This window comes from Anarrhichthys ocellatus, unplaced genomic scaffold (assembly GCF_004355925.1).
Source record: "Anarrhichthys ocellatus isolate YVR2014 unplaced genomic scaffold, GSC_Weel_1.0 scaffold3, whole genome shotgun sequence".
Taxonomy (NCBI): domain Eukaryota; kingdom Metazoa; phylum Chordata; class Actinopteri; order Perciformes; family Anarhichadidae; genus Anarrhichthys; species Anarrhichthys ocellatus.
In genome coordinates this window covers 17,444,028-17,469,640 of record NW_022280033.1, presented here as the reverse complement: position 1 = coordinate 17,469,640, position 25,613 = coordinate 17,444,028, and the positions used below count along the sequence as shown (strand labels likewise).

The window sequence follows — 25,613 nt, the reverse complement described above, 5'->3', positions numbered from 1 at the left end:
CAAATATGTTTTCTGTCAGTTCACGCCAGAATTTCCACCTGGCTCATCGAGTTTACCGCCTTCTCTGTGAGACATATGAGATACGTGTCTCCCAATGTGGAAATATGAGCGATGCACGAGGGCACGGCTGTTGGTTTTTGTTTGATTGAATGCGCCGTGCTTTAAATTGCCTGGATAAACAGATGTCGGCTCTACATATTCATTCGTATTATTTATGCTAGTATTTCTGAGAACTGTGGATCCTTCTTGCATGGAAATGTTGTTTTTTATACGACAGGGCTGCTAATGTTTTATAAATTCAAAGCAGTGACAACAAAAAGAAATCTGGTTTCATGCACAGTGTCATGTGAATTTCCAAATTCCACAGATATCCGACTTGACTGTATCAACTGTGATAAAAAATCTCTTTCAAAAAGAGAGAAAGAAACTGAATATTTCAGGAGGAACTTGACTGATGAGAGGCTGCATTTCATCATTTCATCATGCCCTTATGAAAGACATCGGTTCGTGAGCGTGCGTATGAAATTTATCTCTCTTCTCAGGTGGCTGATGTGTTTCTGCAGCCAGGTGCCGGTCCTGCCAGCAAGCCTGTGTGACTGGAAGAGTTGGATGAAAAGCAAAAGGACCCTCAGTGATATTTAATACTCCTGCAACATCGCTGAGCTCAGGTGCCATGGTAACCAGCCAGAACCCGCCCTCCTCCCTCTCACACTGTCCCATTTTTTTTATCTCCTTCTCCTCCTATTGCTGTGCTTTATATCAGACTGCGTTTTAAAACTGGTAGAAACAAACATGGCGGCAAGTAACCGGTCATCAAACTGAACATTTTACCCTACGTATAGCGAGCTGTTGACATGCCATATTGCTGACAAAGTTCATATCGCAGTCACATTATGAAAGCAATTTCTGAGGGAGCTGCTCCCTCTCTCTCCCCCTCCCCCCTCCTCCCTTCTCACTCTTTCTTCCTTTTCTCTCTTGGATGATAAGAAAAGTGACATGTGCTTGAAGAAATTTATAATGCGACGCTGTCACAATGGGATTGAGAAAACAACAATCTCAGATGTGTCGAGGAACAAAATCGGAGAGCAACCCGTTTGGATCAGATATGAATTATATTTAAAACCTTTTTGGAGGGGATCTTCTTTCCCGTAAGCGTTATGTTTTCTTAATACAGCCTGGTGCTCTGTCTTTTCTCAGTTGCTCCTTGGCCAACAGATTGGCTCTGGCCTCAGGACACGCGCCAAAATATGGCATCCCACTGGCCCTCACTGCGTGATCGTTCTAAATAAAGCACAATTTCACTCACAATTTAATCACAGGAAAGTCAACGTAAGTCCTAATAAACTTAAGCCTCAACCACTCCATTGTTTTTTTTTCTTGTTCCGTTTTATTCTTCAAATGAAGAGTACCACTACACTTGATTATAAGTTTAAAAGAAAAGCAAATACAACCTCATTTGAAACCGCAGGAATTCTTGATCTAATGTGAGTGGACCGATAATGGAGAGACGGCAGCAAAGCAAGCGAGGCACTTAAGTCTTTTAATGTCTTTAAGCCCAGCCGTAGTGCTGTGACGCCTTTCAAGCATTCCCTTCTTACGCCACACATTATGTAGCCTACGACGGCGGCAGATTTAGCACTCCACTTTTCTTTACTCTTCAATTATTTCTTAATAGCTATACATGATGTAATGCTAAAAGACTGAGTCCCAGGCAAGAAGGCATGGAAATCAAGAAACCGCTTTGTTCTTGTATAGCAGTGTGGAGATAGTTAATCTTAGAATCATAAGTATAGATTTATGCTTTATTGTTTTCAAACACTATGTGTTCACTTTACGAGAGGAAAAGGGTTTCAGGGTTAGGCCAATCAGATGTGTTGGTGATTGTAACACTATCTCAGATACCAAAGTATCTTATCTGAGGTTGCCTGACAAAACTTGGCCAGATCCGTGAGAGCAGAGCTGCTAACGCTGGCCTGCTCGCTGATATAACAGCACTGAGGACAGTGGGACTGGCTGACAGAGGCTGGGAAGCAGGGATAACATATATTTGTAGGCCAACCAGAAAGTTGTCATCGCACTGGTTCCCTCAACAAAAACCCAATGGCATTTTTCCATCTCGGATTATATCAGAACATGAGCTTTGTGGCAATGACAAGTTTATGATACTGACAAGTTTTCTGTCAGCAAGATCATCATCCCACTGACCACTGATTTTTAAAGCGCGAACGCAATCGGCAGGAGAGTAAAAAAACGAATGTTCGGCAAACATTACTGTTATCTTGTACCTACGAACATTTATATACAAGTCATTTTACTTTTATTTGAGTAAATATTCTAGTACTCCCTGGTCCATCCCTGGTGTTTACTGTAAAATCACTAAAACGACTGTAGTGAAGGATGACAGCCAGGGATCAGATAAGAGGGGGGGGGTACCTCTCTGTCATCACATGCCCTTCAGGATGGTCCCAGCCTTTTATACGGTTCACGTGGCTTTTCTCTCACCAGACTGAGCGGCGCAGGGCATTTCCCTCTCAATCCACAATCCCACTTGAGGGGAAACACTTTATGTAAGGGGACAGATGGGCTGTTATGCTCTTGAGAACCTATCCCCTGTGAGCCAAGACATCGAGTCCAACCTTAAGTAGGCTACCCCCCCTCACTCTTTCTCTCTCTTACTCTGTCTGTCTCTCTCTGTCTCATGTCCACACCCTCTCCGTAACTCTGTCACTCAACTGGCTCTTTTGAGGAGCCTGCAGGGGCCGGGTGGACTGAGCCATGCATGGCACTGTAAAAAAGAAAAAAGAGACTACCCTGGCATCCTCCATCCTTGTCCTCCTCCTCCTTTTCCTACAACACACTGGCCGAGGGCTGACTGCCTGCTTCATCCAGTGACCCTCGACAATTTTTATGTCTGAAGGTCATGCTGTCATTCCATTACTACTTCATTCAGTGTTTCCTTGAATCAGGGTCACTCTGGCCAAGCTGTCATGGTCCTGTCATGTTGCCAGAGAGGTCCGGTCACGACCCGGGCATCACGTAGTTTCTTTTCAGGCTTCAGTCAGAGCATGCACACTTGACAGCAGTATAAAAAAAAGAGACGTACAGTAAGGCAGACTCGTGCTGAATGCTGGCTGGAGTAAAGAAGAACCAGAATATATATATATTTTATTATTATCTTAGATCCTTTCCTTGGTGTGACACTTATTGCGCCCAAACCCAACAGATCCTGGGGGCTCAGATCCCAGCTTGAGGCGTATTATGTCGTGGAAGGATGTTGAAAACACCTCCTGTGAACAGACAGCCTCTCTGCTGCTTACAGCAGATGCAAGGACATCTGAAAACACTGCTGGCTATATCCTATTAAACTTACCGTACATTGTGTACTTCTGTTTTTATGTTGCACTATGTGCCATCGCAGATGTTCTCCATTTCAAGCACTGAGAAGGGTGATGTTTTTGTTAAAAAAACGAAACACAAACAAAAGTTCAGTTTTATTGGTCTTTATAGTGACTGTTTTTTGTTATTAACATGTCCTCATACTGCATCCATCAAACAGTATGTCCTGGGCTCTCACAGCTATATCCTTGGATGTTCTCTAGGTCTGGGTGGCACTCTGACACGGGGTGTTTTCGTTGTGGAAGATTGTGCAGAAGCTTGATGTTTATTTGAATCCAAATCAACCGCAGACGATCTATTGTATGTGTGCAATTTATTTACAATTTTGGATTTCCAGCTGTTCATGGTTAAATGTTGTGTGATAGTGATCCTCGTTACCCGGGGAGGTTGGGAGAAGATCTAAAATGTTGCGTTTCTACTTTAACGAGCATTAGCACTTCTATGTTACGCTAGCCGAATGTATACTGAATGCACATGCTGCTTTTACTTGTTATCTCCTTCAGGAAGATTATGCGATTGGTTGCGTGTGTGCCGTCCGTGTGTGCCGTCTGTCTGTGCGTCTGTGAGTGAGTGTGTATGCACCTCTGTGTCTGTCCACGGCTAATCCTGCATTCTGCTGCAGCAAACTGCAAAATCTTTTTGGTGCCACTTATGGCTGCATGCTCAATGGCCTGGTTGTGGTGGCTCACATAAAACACCTTTGTATTGCCTGTTTTATACTGCCATTGACTGCCTGCTGACACCTAACTCACTACTCTTCACACAGCTGGGTGCATAGCCAATTAGTCCATGGTGGGTCGTATTCATTCAATCATACAATACAGCAGAGGTTGATCCTCCATTTCTATTTTTCTTCTGTCTCGATCGATGATGTGGCGGTTTACTTTTACATTTTGATCTGTAGGCTTTAGCTTCTATCTTTACTGTTTTCATTGCTGAATTAGTTTGACATGCTGATACATCCTTCAAAATGCATATTGTAAACCCTTCTCTCTCTGAAATGGCTTTTTCGTTTTTCCAAAAAAAAAACATTATTCAAGGAGTTAGTGACAATGTGGACTCAATAGTAGCTTTGACAGCTTGACGATGTAGCAGCGGGGGGGCAGGGCTTAAAAGAAGGGTGAGGTGAGTTACCTGCTGGGTACGACCATTGATTTCAGCTCAAACAAGAGCAACGTTGTGGTATGAATACAAATTTATTTATATATTCTTTCAATTTTGTAAAAAAAAAAAGAAAAGTCCTATATGTGATATGACCCATCTAGACTGCCCTTCCCCCAGCACCCATTTTCATGGTAGCTGCCATAACACACTGGCGAAGGTGTTTTTATGCTTGACTTCTTTGAGTCATGCATGATAAAGTGGGACGTGATGTGTGACACAACCCTCAAGACACTAGTGGTGCAAGTTGGCTACAAAGAGCAAGAACATCACGGCCTTCTTTGGTATCTCGATCCTGTATGAAAAATGCTTCAAATCACAATTGCTCAAAATGTAATATTCCTGCATATAAATGTGTGTTGGTGGTGGAAAAAGCGTAAGCCTAATAACACTGGGGAATGCTGCAAAAACAGCTGCAAGTATCCCACCAGCCTGTTTTCTTATTTTCTTTTCTTTTCTGTAAACGTATCAGCAGAACATATTTGCCATGCAACCATGAGCAAATTACAATTTCTCACTCTCATCCTCTCCAGTCCCTCCACCCACCCTCTCTGTCCTCCTACCATACGCATCCCAAAATGATCAGTGACTCTCCTGCTGGAGCCCGTTACACCCACATTTACTCACACACAGTCTCTCTCTCTCTCTCTTGCTTTGTCACTTACACACACAAAAAAAACACACACAATGCCACTCGGTAAGTAGATGCATTTTTCACATTTACCCAGTCAGACAAGACAAACCCAATCAGATACCAGGACTTATTTTTGTCATTGCATGGCTGTCGTTCATTCTCCCGCAGTCTGACAACAACTTCAGCAGAGCAAGACTTCAACAGTAAGCATCTACTCTTAATTTGATTCCGGGCAAAGTTTCTTTTTAATCTCATTTCAACATCCCTCGGAGTGTTTTCCTATCAGTGCTGCAATTCTCTGCTCTGTGTTTTCTGCCAGTCACCCAATGCACACACAGGAGGAAATGGATAGAAGCAATCCCTCAAAAGCAAACTGCCTTTCAAACCCAGTGTTTGTTTTCATTGAAACCGCTCTCATAGGTGGCACAGCATGTAACTTCAAGGTAGGCTTGACGCTGTTGAGTTTCCCCCATCTTGTTCTGTTAATGTCGTCGCTTTAAAGCATCACAGGCCGACCAGACTGGGAAGCACAAACATTCTTTATGTAGTAACGGGTACCACCTGCTGCCATTTGTGATACACAAGGTGTAAAGTTTTTAAAGGCACCAAGGGTCCTACATCAACACAAAATGAATGGCAGAAGGCAGAATACTTCTGTGTTTTGTGTTTTTTTTTTTTTAAATCCATCTTGTCAGGCTTCAGTTATGCATTTGTGTCTAGGCCGATAAGCGTCCTGTGAGGAGCTACTGGCAGCGATGCAGGAAACGGTGTGCCCCTTATGTAGCGAGGGGTGGTGGTGAATTGGCTGTAGCGCTTCTGACTCTGTGCAAACGATTGGAATTTGTGTCCCGTTACGGACACGCTGCATACATTTCGGGAAACGCATTCGCTTTCTTGCCGAGAGTTAAATTAGAAAATCAATACCACTCTTATGTTTGTACAGCAAATATGACGCTATCGCCAATCAGCTAGCAAACTTAGCTTAGCACAAAGACCGGGGGGAAGAAACATACTTATTAATATCATAGATCTCCCTAAATGCTATACACGGTTCCTTATACAATGTGTAAAAAATGACAAGTTGTTATTTTAACCGAGTCGCCCAAACTCAACCATAGACGCCACTATTGATCAGATCTGATCAAACTGCACCCACTCACGAAGAAGCAAATTTGTCTTTTAAACTTTTACGATTTCTAGTTCTTATTTATCGATTTCGAAAAATCTCTTCTATTCTACTACTGAAATATAACTTTTTGACAGTTGATTATTTTCATGTGCTTCAAGTCTATGCATTATAAACTGGCTGTCACATTCTAAAAATCCACATTATCGACTAAAGCCTCAACAGCCAAGCCACCATTTGACTGTTACTCGGGCATTCTCATTAAACATTTGAGAGCAGCTGCTGTTTACTTTGCTGTCGCACACTGTGTGACCTGTTTCGGCTGTACAGAGGACTATTGTCTGCATATGACTGATTACCAGGCATATGCTTTCTTTTCTTTTTTTCAAAAAACCTGCTGAACTGTGTCGGTTTGGCGCTGCAATGTTTGCAGGGCCACGGACGGAGAGCGCGTGGGTGGCTGTATTTGGGCTGACAGAACTCAGCGTGTGGGTGACGGGGGAGGGAGTGATTATTCTTGAGTATCAGCATGGCGCTTTGCCTTCTTCCACTTCTTCACCCTCCTCGGGCTCTGCCGCGTATTCCTCCCGGTGACGGAGACCACGGCCTTGCTTGCCAAATGGCCTCGGCTGCCTGCCACACCAAACACGCACAGTTCCTCTCAGTACACTGATCTTCATTAAGGGCTTAGCTGAAATATTGGTTTGTTTTTTAATGAAGACCTGTAAATATGGTGGCTGTGATTAATTTGTTTCATTACATGTTGATTTGATAACGCTCCACTGTCCACACCAAATTTGGATTTCCATTATTATTGTCATGAGTCTGAATTTCAGTGCTTTATCTTCTAAAAGCTGTCCCAGAGGCGTGAAATTCAAACGGCGAATAGTATTTCCAGGAGGTGTTTGGCATGAAAATGGTCAGTTTTACTGGTATTCAGTGTCTGTTTGAGCTTTCAGCAGCTTTAGTCCAAAACGTGCTGGTGCCAGCCTTTTAAACCTATTCCCTTCAACCCATCGGACTGTCTCAGAAGAGCGAAATAAAGCCGGAAATCCAGTCAGAGAAGGGGAGACAACAGAGCAGAAGGTAAAATATCAGCTAGAACAGAAACTTCATGCCTGTTAACTCCGAGTTTAACAGACAGATGCTTTGTTATGGTCGAGGTGTAAGCTGTTTTCTTTTTTTTTTACAGAAATAGACACTCATACGTGTTGTTAAGCAGCTTTATCCCCTGCTTCATGCCTCATCTCCGCATTTGAAATTCCACTCAGACCTCTGTTTGTCTTGTGTCTTGTTGGGGCTTTGGACAGCAACTGCTTTGCCGCCAAGTCTCATTTTGTTTTTAGTGGATTGGCTCCCAGTAGTCTCATGTGTGCACCAATGTGTGTGTTGATAAAGACAGCAGGAGAGCGAGGAATTGTCAGTATTCTGTTGTGCTTGTGCTAGAAAAACAGAGACATTTATGCCAGTTATGCAATACAAGCACACGCCTCCATGCAACATTTGTAAACAACAACCGCTACTCTGGTGATTGAGAGCCCCTGTCTAATTCAATTTGTACGATAATGCTGGGGTTCTCTTAAAGTGCAGGTACCTGCACAGCACACATATCAAGGCTTGAAAAGGGATCTCCATCATTCTAAGTGAGATACTCGGTAAGGGTTATTAACGATCACTGCTGCTGTGTCTGAACATTCTGCATTACCAGTGTGTGCGCTCCGTGGACAAAGTCGGAGGTAGTGAAGGCAAAATGTTTTTTATAATTTTTGACACTTGCTTGTGCTAACATACTATAAAAAAAATATGTACGCAAATTACGTAACATGTACAAAACCTTTCCTATGGCATGTTGTGTGACATTTGTATGAAAATGTCTGCACACAATATCTTAGTTACAGTTAAAGCTGCACTAATCAACATGTTGATATTAACAATTGTTTGAATGACCACGTGTAAACCAGAAAATAATGATTACAAGTTCTGCAGTTCCAGCATTTTAGTGTCTTTCAGCGAGTTGTTTTGGTTTTACAGCCTGCAGCTTCATTGTTATGGTATACTGTCACCACTCTTATCAACCTAGCCAGGAGACTGAAAGCTACCCGTCTGGCACCAAACATCAGACTGTTAGTGACTAGATGGTGAACATTGTTGAGCATTTAACAGCTAAAAAGTGACATATTTCCCTCAGCAAGTTGGAGGAGACCAAAACAGAGGTAAAAAGAGAGTTTAAAGAGGCAACTATCACCTGCTTCCAATGTTATCAGCCAATTGAAGTAGTTTTGTTGCCTAAACCTAACATTGTTTTGTTTCAATTAAACTTTAACTTTCACTTTCACAACTTGGTAGGTGCAGTTTGGATTTCGTCTGAAGCATTAGAATTGGCTAATAACATTCAAAAAGGGTGCAAATGGGTTCGCCATATCAACTTTACTATATAAGGACATAACATCCCAGTGTTGCATTTACAGCTTCATGCACTGTCCTAAAGTAAGAAAAAGAAGAAAAAAATCAATTGATACTGCTTTAACATTTGAGTAACGGAGAAAATGTACTTTGTAACAAATAGTGCAGGTTTAAACTGAACATAAAGCCTCATGACAATACCTGGGTATAGATCTAAAAAAGACAATTAAAGATTCTCTTTTGTATACATGCACCTTTTTTATTGTTTTCACAATCTACAAGCATCAGATGAAGGTGTTCTTTGGTCTAAAAGCCTTTTTTGCAAATTTATGCTTCATTTCGCTCTATACGGTTAACATTCACATTTGCATCCAGCAACATGTCCTACCGGCACTTGACTGCAATTTGGCAATGATACGGGGCCTTTACAAGGAAAAACCAGCAGTCTGAAGTTTGTTGCTTACCAAAAGATATCTGTACGTGAATAAACACTGCGTTTGCAGTCCATGCGATGTAGTATTACTGCAATGCTCTGAGTGCAGGGACTGTAATGGTTCCCTCTCTGTTTCCCCATATTCACTGTTAGCTATCAGGTATAACAGGCAAAATGCTGTTATGTAAAATTGATATTGTACTTTTAACACTGGGATTTGATCAAAACAGAGCCAAATCTGTTGTTTTTCATATCGTGACTCATGCAGGACATGCCTTGACCCCATTAATCGTGTTTATTAGGTTTTTCTGCTATCATTCATGTTCATGAATCGAGAGGTAATCGGTCACAGTCTTTAGTTTGACGTGATCATGATACTAAGAGTACTTTCAGACTAAAACCGGGCAAAAGCAAGTTCTGCTGTACTGTATGAGCCGAAGAGGCTTCTGCAAGAAGTAACAGTATAACAGGAGTTGATGATCAGCTCCCATGCCTAACCCTTTCAACAAAATTCTTCTTTTATCTAAGTTCTCGGTACGTCTTCGTCTTAAACATCTTTCCATTGATGTCTACAGCTTTTTGTTTGTCTAAGTATTTCATATTTAATTGATCCTGACAACCCAAGACATGCATTAATCATGATTCAGAACAGATAACACACCTTCTGTGTACAAACGCACAAACTTTGTTTTTTCCAATTTCTCGTGTTTCTTGACCCACTTAAAAAAAAAAAAACATGCAAGAGGGAGACATAATGTAATTGGCTTCACAAAAGTAGGTCACCCACTGAGCTTTGAAGAGTCAATTTATGGTGTTTTGGAGCCGTGAAAACTAGATCCTCTTCATCGTGAACTTTCTAGATGTTCTCCCGCTCCCTCTTTGGCTTTGATTAGGTGGTGTTTTGAAGGGAGGATGTGTTCACTTCTGGTGTTGAACCACCAGAAGTGCAGAAACCTCTCCGGAGATGGACTCCCAGCAAAGCGGGTGGATAGCACTTGAAGAATGTTGTGAGGAAATAGCTTACTGTCTTCGGTTTGGGGTCGTCCATTAGCGCCAGTAATTGGCTGACATGTCTGGTTGGAAATATTACATAAAAAAATGATGCAACACTGCAGTATTCTGAACTAAATCTGTTCTCCCCTCCCACAGCAAGAATTTGTCTAACAACCGATGAGGCTGAGAGACATTTCACTAACATTTTGTCGTCTCCTGATGATAAACCCTTTTCTTGACTAATCCTTTGTAATCACCGTGGTCACGACTGCACATTTATATTGTTCTTCACTTGTATAAAATCACTGCAGCTTAACCTGATTGGGCCGAACATGGGAGTTAAGAATGGCCCCTCTCCCTTATTCTCCTTTTTTTGTGTGGCGTTGCATAAAAACAGCTGCTGTGTCTTGCGGCACAGTTTGTACTGAGATTATACAGTGAGCCCCCCGGCACTTGACAGGGCTTTGTAGTCTCCCACACATTTCTGGATAATATGGCAGACTTGCTAATCTGACATGGTGTACCCCCCCCTCCATCACCTGATCACTGGCAGAATCCTGATATTAAAAAGACAGAATCCCAATGTGAGGGAGACAGACGGTGAAAGAGAGAGACAATACATGTGAGGCAAGAGAGAAAAAACATGGAATGAATCCCCAGACAGATGGCACATGCATGATAGATGAGCAATGCAAAGCAATACATTTTACACTGGGTGCATGCTTAGACAGACAGGAGCTTGCCCATTGCATTAAAGTGATCAGCCATATGTTTAACTATAGTTCCAAGCCCTCATAAACTTTATATAGAAAACTATTTTTTTACTCTATTTTTAAGTTCTAGGTTTGATGAGATAATTGATTTTGACAACTCTAGATGGGTGCAGAACATAAAATAATTCTTATTCATTTCACTTGTTCATATAAACACTGACTGTCACGGTGGGGCAAAAATACAACTGGGGACGGACCCAAATGCAGGACTGGACAGGGGTGAAGCAGGGAACCTCAGACTCATGGTCTGGGGGGCAAAGCGGACAGGCAGAACCCTGGATGGGCAGAACCGTCGTGGGGGGGGGTTGGCCAGGAGGACGACCAGGCTGATGGAGTTGCTCCGGAGGATGGGTATGAGGGTGACCAGACAGCCGGAGCTCGTCTAAAGGTCAGAGCTCTGGCGTTTGGGTCTCTGGATGTCGGGTCTCTGGAGGTCGGGTCTCTGGAGGTCGGGTCTCTGAAGTTCGGGTCTCTGGGGACTAGGTCTCAGGAGCCTGGGTCTCCGGGGCCTGGAATTCTATCACAGGGAGAAAAAAGAAATCCTTGTTGGCTTTGTGTGAGTGTGTGTTTGTGTATCAGAGAGAGTGCACTGTAGAGAGAGCTATAAAGTGATTTGTGTCAGTCTGGTACCAGGATAGTGCGTGAACCCCAGGGCCAGGCTAGGGCAGGAGTTTTTGACCCATGTAGGGCTCTAGTGCAGTGATTCTCAACTGGTGGGTCGCGACCCAAAAGTGGGTCATGGTTTGGACCCGTTTTCAGTGGGTCCCGGGCCTTTGCCTGGAGAAAAAAATAAATACAATTCCTGTGCGGAGAGTCGTCTATTCACACTCCTTAACAATATTTGGCGTTAATGCCTAGTAATGCTAATATAAGCAGAGGATAAACTGAAAACTATAACTCTGTCAAATGACACTATAGGTAGACGAATTGAAGACACGTCGGATGACATCAAACAACAGACCACAACTCGAATTAAGGCAAGTGGTCATTTTGCATTACAAATGGACGAATCTGCAGACATAATAAACAAAGCAGTTTTACTCGTTTACGTGAAAGGTGTGGGACGGGGACTTACAGGAACAATTTCTCTGCACAAGAGAGCTCCCTACTACTACGACTGCAGAGGACATTTTCAGCTCAGGTTGAAACTGCACCATCTTCTCATTAAATACATTTGAGAAGTTGAACATTTTCCTCAATTTGGCTCGCGGCTTGTCATTAAGGGGTGATGGTGGGTCCCGCAGCCAGACCAGTTGAGAACCACTGCTCTGGTGTATGTGTAAGTGTGCATATTGGGGTGATGTTGGTCTACAGTGACGCAATTTATGTATTGTGTATGCTTCACTGTGGCTTACAATGATTGCTTGGGGGGGAGTAGGTGATGGTGCTGTGAAAGTTGTAGCCCCAGAGCCCATGGTACTTTAATGTTAGGCTCGATAACTCCTGCATGTTATTTACACCCATTAAAAGCATATGTGTTACAGCCTTGTAGCCAAGCACCCATAGCTATAATTACAGCAAAAGCAATGGCCGGTAATCGGAGCTAAAGCCACAGCAGGGAATGCAGGAAGTATTGTGAGGCATGACAACAATTCACCGTAGTGTTGTGATGATCTAATGATGAGTTAGCCCATCCTTTATCATGTTCATGACGCCTTCATTGAAACACACTGAGGGCATGCTGTGATGAGCAATTAAGAGGCAGAAACATACAGTATGTCTTTTTATGCCTGAAATACTGTGTTTGTCACATTGAAACTACAGTGCTGCTAGAGTAAGCTGTTCAGTGACCTAGTTTGGCTAGTTGCTAGTTTCCCAGATAAAGATGTTAAGTGTGGAGGTCAGGGTGTTGTTTATATGTGTTTGAAGTTCATAACATAGTGCAGGTCAGTGTAAGGCCATATACTACTTCATTCTCCCCGAAGAACAGTACAGATCTTTTACCATCTATTGCATGCGCTTTGGATCATTAGGACAGTCTCCAAAGCAATGTGTATGGAATATATAATGTGTCTTTATCTCAGGAGGCCATGTAATGAAATGCAGTTAGAAAGCTGTATCGGATCTTTCATTTTTGATACACTGTCTCTGGATTTAAGTATCAAATGTTCTGTGACCTTCTGGTCCCCTAGCATCTCAAGCTGTAAAGCTTTTACCTTCTTATTAACTCTGCCAAAGAGGTCATGTTTTCCGTTTGTTTACGGAAAAACTACTGACCCGATTATCATGTAACTCAGTGGAAGGGTGTAGCATGGGCCGAGGAAGAACCCATGAAATTATGGAGCGGATGCAAATCACGGGCCGGCTCTCTGAGTGCCCTTCTAGTATTATTATGTCCTGCATCAAGTTAACAAACTCCATAGGGAGAAGGTCTTTGTTTCAACATTAAGACAAGATCAAATGGAATGTTTAGTATTGAAGAATCTTGCTTCGAACTCAAAATAACCTCATACAATGCTATTATGAAAGCAAATGAAACACAATATGTCCGCCTCTACCTCTTCTCAAACATGCACACAGTTTTAGCTATGCCAGTCATGTGGCTCTTGGGACGGCAATGGTGGTTGGTCCGTTGCTTTGGCCCGGACTGATATAACTTAACAACTATTGGATGGGTTGTCATTGTACAAGCATTCATGGTCCCCACAGGATAAGCTGTGACAAGTGATTCCCTGGTTTTTCTTTTAGCCTCATCTTGAGATTGGCCTTTGTGGTTTGGAGTGAATCAAAGCCACTGTTGGATGGATTGCCGTAAAATTTGGGACAGACATTCATACTTTGGTTTGGTGCAGAATACTTTCACAATAAATTAAAGTGTTTTGTGCTTTTTAATAAATGTTAGCGAAACATGTTAAAGAAAGATGGTATATAGCACTTGCTAATCATTAGCATGAAAGCACGTCACTACAAGCATGTTAGCATTCCTTAACGGGGCTGAAGACTCCGAAAGCTGGACTTATCCTATCATATCCTACAATTTTCTGCTGATAACGGAAATACTTCAGATACGCATAGATGTGACATAACACTGCGGTTGCTTAAATGTGAACTCACAGCTTAATTTTCCTATAAAATGAAAGTGAGGTTATGGAGGCAGCATATAGTAGTAGCCACAACTGTATAATCATGGTGCATCTGAGCATCTTAAATAAAATAAACATTTGTATAACCTCCCTGTAAAGCAATTTAATAGCAGTTTTACATTATCATGCTCTACGGATAAACTAGTCAGGGACGCTGCATTATCATGAAGCCTAGGAGATGTTCAACAATCCATTATTCAGAGTTTACAGTCATTTAATCAGGATCACATTCTTAATCCCTCTCCAGCGTATTATAGTAAACAAATGTGGCGCAAAGACAATGTCTGGCTCATTTAGGACATTTAGAAATGCAAGATCAAGCTTGTGTCATGAAGTTAAGTATTCGTGTTGTGTTGTCTCCTCCTCAGCCCTCAGGGTGCTTTTAAAGGGAACTCATTACAAAGTTGAATTCTCATGAATTTCTTAAGAGTTTTAAAATTGTTTTCTCGGATTGACGATGCTTTCTTTTTTTCTTTCTTTCTCCCTCTGCAGTGAAATTATTATTTTTTCAATCAACTTGGATGGTAATTGTGTTTAAATATCATGATTAAACACATAAACTTAGCCTTGATTAAATGTCAACATGTTACACGATAACGTCAATTACCACAGAGTTACATTTATCACCTTTTTAATTGGAACTGTCGTGTATAAAGAACGGGGAAGATGAGGAATTCATTGAGTAGGTTGTGAGATAAAACCAATGAATCTTCATTCATTCATGCACTTTTAAAGTAAGAGTCCTTGTTCATTTTACTTGAGAAGGTCAATGAGTACAACTGCAGTCTCTGTATATAAAACCCATAATGAACTGCTTTAGTTTGAAAGTAACCGAGGTCTATTCATTTCAGTGGTCATTAATCAATGTAATTTCTTTATAATTAGTTGCTGGTGTTTATTATTTAAAGAATGTACATCCTTTTACAGTATGAGGAGCTGGTAGAGAGTGTAATTACATCAGAAGCTCCATACCTCAACACAGACTCTCATTCCATAAACGTGTGGGTTATTAATCATACTTCACAGACATAAAGACAATTGCCTTTCTTTAAATGGGTCCCCGCAAGTGGCCCCTCCCTTCTTGGCTTTGAGTGTCACACATACTCAGAAAGACAGACTTTCACAGAGACCGTACTACCTTATTAAGGCGAGGAGGGGCCATGATGAGACTATAATTGTTCCCATTTGCTTTGAGCATATTTATATCTTTTCACAAAGTATTTTAGGTAACATTGAACATTTTTAGTCACTTTGAAAAGCAACTTCAAATACATGGTGCAAAAACACAGTACTCTTGGCCTTCCTCGAGTAATCATGCTGTGAGTCATGAGGTTATCAGCTATGTATCTGAAGTGCGTCAGTCAAACCTCAAGGAGGCATTAGTGACATCTGCGACTGTACAGACAGTATGTTACTCATGAATGTGACAGTATATACAGCAAAATGCATTAGGGGAACATATATGCAACATTTGTGTGTATATATATTTACATATATATATGTGTGTGTGTGTATATGTATATACATATATATGTGTGTGTGTGGGTGTGTTTTTCTTGGTTTTCCCTCCGTCTCATGATCCGTTTGTGTTGACAGCATGCTGACAGAGGCAGTATGATGGATTCTCCCTCATGGTGCCACTTTATGCAAAACTGTGTCCTAATTACAGCCCATAAAAAATGTGGAGCAGACAGCCCCCTAACACAGGCGAAGCAGACTGTGAAAAGGCGTGTTAATAACTCTAGTGTAGCTGCAACCGTCATCCATCATAATCAATCATCTGTCAGTCAAAGCCAAACTACACATCCCCAGATCCTTTAATCCCTTTAGCATCAATAATCATGCATTACTAATGTGCATCATTTCTTCAGATCACATGACGTCTTCGGCATGTATGTATTTTCTTGTTTGGATTGTTTTCTTTTAAGTGTCGTGAGCCTCACGCCCAATCCAAGCATTTTATATTATTTATTTATATAACCATTATTAATGCATACTTTTAGCAGGAGGCAAGGAGACACCCTGTCCATCACAACACTAATTCAGAGTGACACTCACTCGTTTTCATGAGAATTTAGTCTCACTTGACATGTGGAGAACTTACATTAGTGTAATAGAAGAGCATTAAAGTCTTCTGTCAAACTTGAATTGGTGATACTTTGAGCAGCTGATAAATGATTAATACATGGTTTATCATACACTATGAAGTAGCTGGAAGCAAATATATAAAAGTGTTTGATTGTTGATTAATGTTTGCCAACCCCTTTAAATACTTCTGTTCAATACATTGTTTTGTGAAATACAGCATAATTGGTGTACAAGCTGAAATTAAATGTATATTATATATATATATATATATATATATATATATATATATATCACATTAAATTACACAATTCTAATCATATAAAATTATATCAAATGCGATGTATTGATTATTTTTATTAGTTAAGTATATATTTACGTATGTTCAAACAAATGAAGAAATTAGCAAATTCCATCCCCCGATGTAGGCGAGATGCGGTTGAAAGCTCTGAGAGAGGCTAACAGGTGGACATTGAGATAAGAATGTAATGTCTGACCACTATTTTCAAAGATCAAGAGTGAACATCAAGCTTTTCATGGGTTTTGAACCCATTTATCGAGAATGATTGATGCTAACGTGCTGATGGGAACGCTGTTAGTTTCGCAGGTATTTGGTTACAAACCAAAAACTTGGACCAATTGAAATTTGGACCAAATAATAGCCGTGAATGTCTGAGCCAAATGTCATGGCAGTCCATCAAACAGACGTTGTGGAGACACTTCACACAAAATAGCAAACGTCAACCTCATGGTGGCGCTGGAAGAAAAGTCAGAGCATCACCAACATCAGTTGTAGTAGGATTCATCCTCTGGTGACCACGAATGTCTGCTCAAAACTTCACAGCAAGCCATCTGATGGACATTTGTGTGGTCCAGCCCACATTACCATCCGCTAGCGTGGCTAAAAGTAACTCATTAGGATTTTGGAAGAAAGATGCCGACAGTAAAGTGCACTTTACATACAACAACATGTTCTATTGTCCCTAAATCACCTAAAGCAAAGCAACAACACTGTTCAATATTCATTCTGTCACACGGGGTACACGGATGACAGGGATTGTAGGTGACAGTTGCAGACTCCTAATTTATGAGGTAAATCTAAATTCTTATCCCAAGGTCAGGAGAGTGGAAACGCTAGAGTATTCTGCACAGGTGTGATACCTGCAGGCAGGCTCCTGGATAGCAATGGGTTGAATAATACATGCAGTTGTTGGACAAAAAACCAAAAGCATAATGCAGTCCATCTCTCTCCATGCCTTTTTTTGGTGAGACTGGTGTTGCTTTAACAGATTTTTTGAGGATGTAGCTCGTGATTTTGTTGTATTAGATTGCATCATATTGTGCTATGACACACACAAACACACACTTTGGTTATCTGCTATTGCAGTTTCTTGTTTTTCTGACCTGATTGGACCTTTTCCATGATAGTTTCCAAAGCAATGTCTAGCCAGTGTGTGATACGTTACCAGTGTGTGTGTGAGCTGACTGCTGATTAAAGCATCTCTCCTGGTACCCTGTTCTACTGTATTTTTCAGCAGCAAACTGTGTGCCAGATACCCAACAGAAAGTTCTCGCTCTCCCAGGAGATGATTAACGCACCAAAGTTTTCTCTGCCAACTATCAGTGAAAGAAATACAAACATTTGCAGAAGCTCTTTTGAACCTGTGGATTCAATTCAGCTGTAACTTCCCGTCACTAAGAATAGAGTTGTTTTCACTCAGGCCCTGAACAGGCCGCGCCTCATTCCTTTGTTGTGTCAGTTGAAATATTTATGTTTCTGGGGTTCGAAATCTTTACAGATACAGTACGAGGTGGCTTGGGTTTAAAAATTTTAGTTGTTGCTGGCAGCTCATTATTTGCTGGCAGGCACTTTGCCTTCAGTTGAATAGCCTGAAGTGTATTTGCAACCTCTCTAAATAATGTACGTAGGTACGGACCGGTGGTCTTGCAATCTCTGTTTTCTTTCAGATGTCTACGTTTCAAACTTCTTATTTTTTTGGACAAAAACATAATCAGAGGGAGGGAGAGTGTGTGTGAAAGGGAGAAAGAAGAATTGAGAGACGGTCGGGGAGGAAGTAAATAAACTTACAAAGAGGTGCCACACAGTTCCACTCTGTCACACAAATGCTGCCGAGGTGGCAGAATTTGCTCAAATGCAAAACGCTGCCCAAACAAAGATTCGAGGGACGGCAAAATGAAACTGCGCTGTGGAACTGACACCGGCTCATCCCGCAGAGTGATTTGTTCTTTGCTAATGATGTTTAGACCGTTTGCATACAAGCTCCAGTCTGCTGAAAGGGATAGTTTGGATTTATTATTTTAAGTGGGGTTGAATGAGGTTCTTATCCACAGTCATGTGTATGACCTGCAGTAGATGGCGGTCGGCATGCCCCCAGTTTGGAGGGCAGCAGCAAAACGTATTTTCGACACCTTAAAGAAACCGATATGTTATATTTACAATATTTTCACTGCTTTACCTTGCCGTCGGATAACCCTTTCTGACGGGAACTAAAGTGGTTAACTATCCTCTCTCCGAGGCCACATTGACAAAAACAAGGTAATTATACCTTGTTGAACACAGCAGTTGCTGGTCCACCGCTGCCTCAATTGGTTAATGGCGTTGTGTTATTGTGTGACTTTGGTGAATCCGAACAAACCCTTTCCAACACCACAACCACACAATAATGCAAACTTACTAAGGAGGCCGCAGTAGACCAGCAACTCCAATGCTCTGCGAGGTCAAATTACCGTTTTAGTCAAAGGAAGCATAGATAATGGCTTCAGTTCCTGTCAGAGAGGGCTGTGTTACGTGACGGTAAAGCGTACACAGTACTGATAAAGATATATTTAGATGGGCCGTTCTTTTAGGTGCCCCTGTCCACAGCGGTACGTTGCTGTTGCAGACCGCCTTCTACTGAAGGTATTACACTTGCTATTGATAAATAACTCATACAACCCCACTTCAAAAATAAATCAATCCCAATTATTCCTTTAAGGTCAGAGATAAGTTGTTTTCGAAGCCTCATAATATGCTGTTCACCAATATCCCTGCAGACATCAACACGCAGTGTATTCAGGATGTTACCGTGGAAACAAAAACATACTCTGCATGTATCAGCGGTAAATTTTGCATTTGCCTCGGTACATTTTAGTGTTTAATTGGTGTATTTGTCAAACAAAACAAGCAGATTGGGAGTGCACTTGCTATTGTTCTACTTAACTGAAAAGAATGTTAATGTGTATGTTAATATGTGGTAGTGAGAATTCACCCACATCTGCAATTTTTCAGCAGCTTATGAAATGTGCACTGTATGGTTTATGTCAAATCTACACTATAATAGCTCAGTATAATTATTTTTTTATTTGTATATCTAACAATAATAGCTGGGAGAGGAAGCCTTGACAGAATGCAACCCTGGATATTTCATTTTCTTTTGGAGATGATCTCTTTACACACCTTGCCATCCTTCCCTCCATCTAGCTGTAGCAAACACTGAAGTGTGGGCCAATGTGCTGTTCTTCAAATAAACCTGCACTGGATTTGCAGTTTAGTATGTGAATATTTGCATTTGAATCGCACTCCCCGTCCCTTTGGTTTCTTGCTGAGAGGAAGATTGATAAGCACTATCGTGCCTGCACGTTAAACCTGCTTTTATTCACAGGTTTGTTGAATGTCCAATTCAACAATGTCCAATACATCCTGTAGTTACGGAGCAAGATTCTTATCTAGTGTCTTTTTTTCTGGCCCTCTGGTAAATGTAGGTTCAATTTTCATATCGTCTTTTATCTCAGTGTTTGGTCTCCACCCACTCCTGGAGCAAATCTCCGCCTATTTAACTGATAAATCCTACGATGTGTTCGCACTCTAGTTGCTAACTATGTCTGTGTTCAGTGGGCTTTTACAGCTGTTCTTCATTAAAAATGATGCTTAGAGAGTGAACAATAGTCCTAGAACTGCATCTGGCTGCTGTCTGCTAAGAAATAATTACAGTAGCCCCTGCCTCCGGTCTTTATGCTAAGCTATGCTAATTGCCTCCTGGCTCTAGTTCTGTACTTCACATAAAGACATGAAGGTGGTACTGATCTTCTCCTCTTAACTCTTGGCAAGAAAGCGAAAAAAAGAAGTTTGAACTATTTCTTAAAGAGATCTCTGCAAAATGTGCAGCAAGAAAACAGTAAAACAATAACAACTCTCAAACTACTTGCGAGTACTGGTGACTTGTTTTGATGCCTGCCCTTGGGTCATTTGTAACTGAGCAGCTTCGGGTGAAGTGAATATGTCTAGAATGTGTTTGAAGCAGAGAAAAACAAACTGACGGTGTGAGTATACTCAAAGTGGGATGGTCTCCAGTGAGCTTGGATGACTCACGGAACACATTTTAGAACATCAGCACAGTTCCATTGCCAAATGTAATGTTCGCTCTTCTCTTTTTATAGCGTTTTGCTTACCTCAATCTCTGCAAGGTGAAGAATTCTTTGGTTTGTCAAACTACAGTACGTCATTGTTATGACTTGATGAAAAATCCAGTCGATCAAATTAACAAGCTGACAGACTGACAGGCGATGCAACCTCAAGGCTATTTCGACAGGAAATCAGATCAAAAATGAAGAAGATGAAAGAGATTTGTTTCCTTTCTCCACGTAGATGTGTCTATTAGGAGCGAATCTTCATATTTGACGCTTGCCATTCTGAATATGCCTGGATTCTCTTTCTGCCCGATGAGCAGCGCCAAGCTTTTCCTGGGTATATGTGAGTAAAACAAAGGTAGAGGAAGACAGAGATAGAGTGGGATCAAATGGGGAAAATATTTAAAGAGAAGAAGGATGTCATAAGGAGGGGAATAAAACAGAAAAAAAAAAAGTGTTGTGGGAACCAATTATGCTTGTTGTGCTTCTACCTGCTCCACCGACGGTTACGTCGGTTGTGCTAGAGTCTTCTTTTACAAAGAAAGGTCCCTTTCTTATGTCGCTGTTTAAAATTCCCCATCTTTAAAAACAAAATAAGAAAGCATGTGTACTTTTAATGACCCAAGATCCCTTCTGGCTATGCAGAATAAATGACATGTGACATTATTAAGCCGGAAAGTGATCATTTATCTTTGCTCTGTAATTACCTTCTCAGCTAATGGCACACCATTGAGACATGCATGGCTGATTGTTCCAGTGCCGGGGAACACGAGACACAAAAACAATTTCATGTAGATGCGGCAAAATAAAATGAAAGGATGGAAACCTCAGGTGGAATGACAAGGCGGCCTTAGCTTCCTCTGACAGCTGTTCCTGTAAAAGGAAACGCGAGGAACGCCACTAACGGTTTACCCCAGACACCTCGGTCCCCTTTGACGGCGGCATCTGTCTAATGAGGGTGCACGGGGAGTTCCTGTGAAGCCAGACATAACGGCGCTTTGATATCAGGAGGTTTGCAACTTTTCAAGGAGACACCATGCGCAATGAGGATGAAAAAGCTTGAACGCTGAAGTGTCTGGGACGTCGAAAAAATGTCTGTTAGTGTAATGTCATTCTGCCAATCTATATCCAGATGCTTCATCTGTTATTCAATATACACAAATCTAAGTGAGGCTTTGCATGGAGAGCACCGTGACTGCGTGCTTCTAGTCGATATTTCTTTGTCTATTTTCCACAGTACAAGCCAAGCAGTTGGCTCCAACCAATGACTCTATATGGTGTGACTGAGAGCTTAATGAGGGAACTTGTGGTCTTACTCCATTTAAGATCATCAATATTGCAACACCTCTTCGGTGTGCATTGGACTTCTTTTCTAGTGATTATAGCCATTATATGACATGGGGCAGGTTTAGCATCTTCAGAATGCAGGGAGAAGGTTTAAAGCCCTGGCTCTTGGCAATAATAAAATGTATAGGATTAATAGTGTTTTCACTGCAATAACAAAGTAAATAAAATATTTAGCCACTGCTGTATATGTAATTCCAAATAGCCTACAGCCATAGCAAATTATGAAACAGTGGCCCCCAGGACATTTAAAAGCCCCACCCATCCTACACAGATAAGAGACGTCCAGACTGTAAGAGACGAAACATCAACTGAAGATGTTTGTTCTAGTCATTTCTTGTATTTTTGAGGTCATTATCTGTCTCTCTGTATTCGTTTTGTGTCTCTTTGTTGTCGTTTGATTGACCTTCCAACAAGAAATGTTAACTGTTACCTCATACAGAGGTTTCGGTCCGGCGGCCTGGGCCTAGTTGGCCTGATCGGTTATCTATCAATGATACTATTAAAGGACCAGTGCGTAGCATTAAGGGGGATCTACTGGCAGGAAGGAAATATGATATTATTTTGATATTATAATCACCTGAAAAAAATAAATGTGTTTTCGTTACCTTAGAACAAGTCTTTTATCTATACACGGAGTGGGTGTTCTTCATAGGGCTGGCCGCCATGTTGCTACAGTAGCCCAGAGTGGACAAACCATACACTGGCTCTTGATTGGGCCATCTTTTTTTTACGTTTTTTGTCACGTCTTTAACCTCACCGCTAGATGCGGCCAGATCCTACACACTGGCCCTTTAAGCAAACTACTTAAAACCTTCTGGTTCTGCTAGGGGCGGGACTTGGGGAGGCCATTGATAATCTGAACACGCACCTGTATATGCCTACAGCTGTATGGACACCGAAAGTGTTCAATAGTATAAATAATCACAATAATATGTCAAATATATGTAGGAAATGAATTGGCAAAATTCAACTCATTATTCTGCAATTGTTTTTTTTGTTATTATATATTCATTACCCTTATTTATCCTAAGAGTTTTATGGAGTTCTTTTTTTATTTAATGTGAATTTTCATTTAAAATTTTCAATCAAATATGCCCTTTTTAAAAGGGGCGTTTCATAATGGCACGTATGGTGACATGCTACTTAATTAGCCGTCTAAGTAGCTAGTCGGGGTTGTGAGCTAGGTGTATTATTCAGCATCAAAACAAAAAGACGGTGTTTACAGGAGCAGCCAACGTTTACCGGTTCATTCAGTCACTCCTGCCACATTTTGAATCTAAAGATGTCCTTCAGAGAACGACACACAACACTGTGAAGAGCAGAAAGACAGAAAGTCTTTCTCTGTGCGAACTCAAGCCAACAGGAGCTAGCTAACACGGCTAACACTGGATTCCATACGGCTGTAGTCCCTGCAGCTCACGAAGATAAATATTTGCTGTCCATTCTGAATTATTGCAAATTACAGGGCCGAGATAAATTTGAGAAATAATGATGCTTCGATGGTACACAAATTGTTGCCATATAGAACCTCAAGGGCAGCAGATCCCATGGTTGACAGCATGGAACCAGCTCTGCAAAGCCCACGCGCTTCTGCCCAGGAAATACATTGTGGCTGAGTGATTTCTGAGGCTTTGCCTCGAAATCCATCACGCAGTTTGGGGAGGGCAAGGTCACCTTGCAAACTGATGAAAATGCTTTTGTTAAATTGATTAATAGTTCAAACGTAAGGATTGTGGTTGATGGAATGTTGCATTATGTATGACCATGCTAATATCCCTAGCAAGCTCCACTGGCTCTGTGGTCGAACGTTAAACGTTGCAGCCAAAACGCTCCAAAGACGTACTTCTTACTTGGGGAAATATCTTCTTCTCTGCATATGCAGCAGCTCGTAACTCCCTGAATATGAATAACTGATCGCGCTCTTGACCCTTTGAGGGCTCAAGAGATCACTGGACAAATGCATGAATGCTTCGGTTTCAGGGTGTGCGCCTTTCATCTGGATTCCACTGGTGACCCAGGTCTAAGTGATGGAACTCGGAGAACACAGCACCACATAAATCATGCATAAAACATGCGCATGGCCATGTAACCCCGGGTGGAATGCAGCAGCAGATGAATGAGGGCTCAGGTGGACGTGACATGTACCAGGATTCAAATGAGACAGGAAAAGATATAAAGGAGAGATTCATCACCTGTCATTGGAGGAAAAGGTTGAGAGCACCATGGCCTTCAAGTTAGCGGCCTCGTCTTTTTCACCTGTCCATTCCTCTTTGCATAAAGAATGATGGGGGAATGGGTCCCCTGGTGGATCTTCAAGGATCTTCAGAAGATATTAAGCCCATAACACGAGACGGGGACGGCAAGACATGGCAGGTGTCATCGTCTCTGGACGTGAATTTTTATTTCTTTTTGGACTGTTAAAAAAGCAGCAGCAAGATCTCAATAGTCACACGACCATACTGTATTTTTCTATTACAAATGAAGTTTTATCAGTTCCATTTTTAGCTCCATACAACAAAATGACAATTACTATTTGTGTGAGTAACAGTTAGCAAAACAAATTGTATTTCAAGAATATGTAGTAGGAGGTGGAATTGTTGGAAAGAAAAAGAAATCAAATATTACAGTACAAATCTGAAAAATGTAGGTATGGTATTGTTACAGAAATGTGTTATTTCTGCTTTTCTACTTTGTTACTCAATTTGTGACCACAGATTTACCTTGTGACCCTTTTGCGAGACACTTTCTTGAGAGATAAACTGGCTAATATCTGTTAATGGTAAACGTTGTGTGCCATGATAAATAATTATATCATTAATATAATGTGACATCAAAATAATAAACAAAAATGATAATTTAAAAACATATCTTCATATCTTTTCCAAGAGTTGTTTTTCTTCCTTACCAGTGTTTGTGGCACAGTAATACACACAATAGAGACAGCTAGGGAACACTGGCTGACAGACAGGGAGGCATGAACAAAAGTGCCAGGACACATGGCTTTGACCTTTTAGATGTTTTTAGCACCCCTGTGCAACTGTCAGTGAAAATGAGTAAAAAACACAACACAGAGTGTGAATGAGGTCGCTACAATGTCAGTTCCTCTGACTGTAAAACTATTTCTGATCAAAATACTTTTTTTTTTAATGTATTTTTATTTCCAATTCTCATTACACTGTATGTACATTGCACATCTTAAACACTGGATGTCGACTGTGAATGGCACAGAAACCAGTCATTTACCAATTCTGCCTTTTCTGTTTGTTACATCTGGATATTAGACCGATTTACATCTTACGTTTACATTGCTATGGTTATCTTTTAAGTGCCATGGACAAACAACATTATTTACAGATTCACACATAACATCATAATATATTTTAAGTGGACACTTAGTCCATGTGTTCGAGTTAAAAAGTGTTGAATCAACGTAGTTTTTGTAATATGTGGGCACACCAAAAAAGGATTGTAATTTAAAATGTTAAACTGTTTGTTGCATATTTGTTTCGACAGAAATGTAGTTTTTATGGCTCTTTGGGGTTTTGTGGTCTAGAAAACATACATTGATATAGTTTGGCCTCTGGCTCCTTGTCAATACATGGCCCACAGTAAAAAGTTTGGTCAACCCTGATTTAACTTAAGAATAGAATGCCTCCAGAGTATCTCTGCCTCTTTGAAATGCATGCTGCCGCTCCATTCTAAGACCTCAATGATCCCCATGATGAATTCCTCCTCTTGGTTTTCTCCTCTTCCGCTATGGTCAGGGGTCAGG

General features: G+C 41.2%; 1 protein-coding gene across 1 annotated transcript in view; it reads left to right on the top strand.

Annotated features, from left to right (window-relative positions):
• Positions 1 to 5,221: 5,221 nt before the first annotated feature.
• The window catches only part of LOC116398542 (gamma-aminobutyric acid receptor subunit pi), a 74,975-nt gene continuing 54,583 nt past the window's right edge, over positions 5,222 to 25,613 (top strand). The window contains exons 1-2 of the mRNA XM_031874938.1: positions 5,222 to 5,254; positions 5,360 to 5,394. The gene's annotated coding sequence lies outside the window, so the exon portion shown is untranslated. The remainder of the gene's footprint in view (positions 5,255 to 5,359; positions 5,395 to 25,613) is intronic.